The sequence below is a fragment of the Saccopteryx bilineata genome, chromosome 3, assembly GCF_036850765.1.
Source record: "Saccopteryx bilineata isolate mSacBil1 chromosome 3, mSacBil1_pri_phased_curated, whole genome shotgun sequence".
Classification (NCBI taxonomy): domain Eukaryota; kingdom Metazoa; phylum Chordata; class Mammalia; order Chiroptera; family Emballonuridae; genus Saccopteryx; species Saccopteryx bilineata.
Window position 1 is genome coordinate 17,493,459 of NC_089492.1, and position 4,313 is coordinate 17,497,771.

Genomic DNA, 4,313 nt, shown 5'->3' on the forward strand with positions numbered 1-4,313 from the left:
GGCTGTGGTGGGAGACATGTGGGGAATCATCACAGTGGAGAAGCTGGGATGGTAATAACATGTGCCAATTCTCCTTTCTAGCTGGAGAAAAGTCTTATTCTTCTGACAAAGAATTCCTTTAGAAATGTATCATCCCCGTGGAAGAAAGAGAAGTTCTTCTAAGATTTCTAATTTCACCTCTGAGTTTCTCCTGTTTTCCTCCAAGTCCCTTCAGCTGCCCAGAGCTCAGTTAATTCCTCTGAAAATAAAATACTTCTGCGGTTGTTTCCAGCCTTATTCTCTTGGCCATTATGTTTTCATGCCAGCTCTTTGACTATGATTAGATTAATTCATGAATCATGGAAACAACGCCCAGAATAAACTGAAGACCTTGGGATGTTCACCTCATGACTGATTTTGACAGATTTATTTAAAATGTTTTTGTTGTTTTATTTCGTTTTTGTTTTCTTTTCCAACTAAGTTTATCTTCAGATTCAAGGCCAGTTTTATATATTTAGGTAGTAGATTCCCTGGAATTAGTCTCCATACAAGTTACCCTTTCCACCAAGGCACCGAGTGCATCAGACCCTCCATTTGTGAACAGTACGAAGTCTCAGCGTTCAAAGCAGCACCCAAATGCCAAAGCGCAGTGTGGCGTGCCTGCCATCTTCTGGTGAGGGCATGATATTACAGGATGGGCCATCATGCATTCCGTAGCAAAAGAATCAGGTGGCACCGGTTGGCAGGCAACAATTTCCCAACTGAGAAGCCTGTGAGGGGCTGACGTTCAGACCAGTAACAGGTTATGGATCTTCCTTAAGATAATGACAACCACAGTGACCATTTTCCCTTTAAAGAAAAAGATTTTGTTTCTTAGAACCCAAATGACTAAAACAGAAGCATTGATGTTTGGGGGATGAGGGAATCATTTTTCTCATCATAAAAGCCACTTTCCAACATTGAAGAATACAAATCATGCTTTAGAAATGTCTACACAGGCTCACCCTTGAAATCAGAGCCAGGCGCTTTTTCTCCGTTCTGACTTTTTTTCTTTCTTTTTTTTTTTTTTTTTCCAACTCTTATCTTCAGGATTTGTGGAACTATGCAATCCGTGGCAAGGGAAGCCAAATTCCTATCGCTGACTTCAGTGGGCGTTGCCTCTTGTTTCCATGTCAAAGAATGGGACCTTGTATAATTGTGAATAGGCGAGCACAGGGAAGAATTTCCCATAGAGAACACCCCTGATGGTGGCATAAAACTAAACCTCTTGAAAGGGCCTTATTCATGGCAGAAGAAACACTGCAGGCACTGTCCACTATTAGTCAACATAGATACCTCCATTAAAGGCCCTGAGAATCCAAACGAAGTTCCACTAAAGCTATACAATAAATGCTGTATTATATACCAATGCAAATATGACCTATCCCCTCCCCTCGAGCTGCTTCTCCAGCTCAGTCAGTGGCCACATACCTGCCCAGGTGCTTGACCCCCAATTGCATGGAGACCTCACACAGGCTCTACGCCCTCCTTCGCCATGCCCAATCCATGTCCGTGTCCTGACAGCCCTACTTTGAAATTCAAATCTGTTTATGTCTCTCGGTATCCACAGTGACCAGTCTATTCTAATGTCATCTCCCTTGTGAATCTCTGCTATCTCATGCTCAAGTGTCCTCCTCCCTTCCACCTCAGTCCCTTCATCTTCAATTCTCAGCGGGGCAGTTGGAATGGCTTTTCTAAAATGTGAACCTCCAGTGTGACCCAGAGAATAAAACCCAAAGTCCATACCTGGTTTACAGCCCTCCCAGGACCTGGCCTCCACCTGTTTTTCACTCTCCTCTGCCTCCTCTCTTTCCTCCACTCCTTCTATTCCGGCCCCTCTGGGGGTCTTTCTGCATCCCCAGCTCTCCGAGCCTGCACCCACTGAGGAGTCGGTCTGCTCATTCCTTGGCGGGCTGCCGCGTTTTCACGTGAACAGCTCCCTCTTTGGACTCAGGTCTCACAGAGAACATCACCACCGTGCTCCACCCCTGACCCGCCCCTGGTCTCACTTGCATCATGTCAGGATCAACAACTATATTGACCCCTTTTAATTTATCACCTCTATTCGACTATTAGAATGTAAAGCCATGACAACAGTGACCTAGCTCTTTTGTTTGACATAATGCCCCTAGTACCTTTTTCTAATCTGCCATGTATTAAGTACAGGGGATCCTCGGGTGACAACAGTTCCGTTCCTATGACAGTAACATAACCCGAATCTTGGTGTAAGTCAAAACACATCCTAGTCTAACACAAAAGGAACACTTGTGCTTTTAATAGTCCAAAATGGCGCAAGTAAGCATGGGGGATGCCAACTCCCTCTCTCATACGCTGCGTTATGTGCATTCTTCCACTGCGCACAACCAAACTAGTTCACCCACATAATCCGTAAGTGTGACGCTAACTGCGTAAGCTGAAACATTCATGTCTCAATTTTTTAAAGTTTTTATGGGAGTGAGTGTTGTAAACTTGAAACACCGTTATGTCAAGACTGTCATAACCCAAGGACCCCCTGTACTTAATCAATACCTGGTGAATGAATAAATGTATGCATACTCTATACATCTAGTTACACTTGCTCATAATCAGAGTTTTCTCTTGTAAAGAATAACTGGCACTTTTCAGAGCGAATTTCTAATTGGGCAGTGGAAAGAGCTTGGCCTCTGAGGTAAGCAACACCTGGCTGGTACTTTAGGTCGCGATGCTCAGCATCTGACCCTGAGGAAGGAGTCGTGTGCCAGTGCTTAAGGATGGTGTCCCAGGGAAGACGTGTAAGGGGTCAAAAGAAACAAGAAAAGGAAGGGGTGGAAGCCAAGCAGAGGTGTGACCTCACACAAAAGGCCCCTCCAGGAGAAATTTAGTCTGACCCCAAAGGGTGCCCTGGAGTGGAAGTCACGCCTCAAAATCAGCCCACCCTGAGGCAAGTGGGCTGAACTTGTATGACCCAGGCCCTGCTGGCTCCCCAACTGTGGGCAACACACTCGAGCAGCCCCCAGCCCCACTCCACAGAAATCTGACCTGGGGTGTGTGGAGTGACATGTCTACTATTAGAATGTAGAGCCATGAGAACAGGGACCTAGCTCTCTTGTTTGACATAATGCCCCCTGGTACCTATTTCCAATCTGCCACATAATAATAAGTACAGGGGATCCTCGGGTTACAACAGTTCCATTCCTATGACAGTAATATAACCTGAATTCTGTAAGCATTACTTTAAGTGAGTTTTAATATGAGTAACTTATGAGTAACTTTCTCATGGAAAAATGTTGTCTGTTAATTAAGATAATGCATACAGTACAATTTAGTTCACTATCTGAAACACAGACAAACCTTGGGAAATAGCTGTTATTTAAGGTTTGGTTTGTAAAGCTATCTGGAGGTTGGAAGGAATCTCCAGGAAGCTTAGTTCTTACCTAAGAACAGACACTAACTGGTATCTCCAGTCTGCCATCCAGCCCTATCCACTCAAAGTTAAAAATAGGTGCGAGGGCTCTTCCCACCACCTTGGAGCCTGCAGAGGCTGCTGGGAATAGGACTTCTGTAATGACAAATATGTCTGGAAGGCTATGGTCCAAGGCCGTTTTTGCCGGCTGTAAACGGGGTCTCTGGAACCAGAGGGAGCACATAGCTCTTCTTAATATTGAAGGTGTTTATGCTCAAGATGAAACTGAATTCTATCTTGGCAAGAGATGTGCTTATATGTATAAGGCAAAGCACAACAGTGACTCCTAGAGGCAAACCAGACAAAACCAGTCACCTGGGGAAAGGTGACCCACGCTCATGGAAACAGTGGATGGTTTGTGCCGAATTCTAAAGCAACTTTCCCAGGAAGGCCATTGGACACAGAATCTGTGTGATTCTGTACCCCTCACAGCTTTAAACATATTGAAAAGGAAATAAATAAATGTGGATTTGTTCTCTTGTAAAAAAATAAAATTAAAGGTGAGAAATACTGGATTGGTAGATTAAAGAGAACAGAACATCATAGTACTTTTAAGAAAATACAATATTCACTTTCCACTTACGAATATCCCCGTAAAGTTTCTCTTGAGGTCCTTTAGAGTCTTGGCACATTGGCAGAAAAGAAGCTTGGCTTCATGGACATGCAGGAGGTGAGTGGCCCGATGATTTCAACTCCCTGAGAATAAGAACAATGGGTTCTACCATAGTAATAGAAAACAGTTTCAGTTGTCTAAACATTTATGTTTACAGAGAAACTATAAATGATTATTGACATCATTTTGGAATTGTCACTGTGCCTTTTCAAAAAAACAACTTTAATCTTAGAGACCAAA

The 4,313-nt window shown here is 43.7% G+C and overlaps 1 pseudogene; it reads left to right on the forward strand.

Moving 5' to 3' along the window:
- The first annotated feature begins 3,570 nt into the window (after nucleotides 1–3,570).
- LOC136328469 (large ribosomal subunit protein eL33 pseudogene) lies at nucleotides 3,571–3,898 on the forward strand (annotated as a pseudogene).
- The last annotated feature ends 415 nt before the right edge of the window (nucleotides 3,899–4,313 follow it).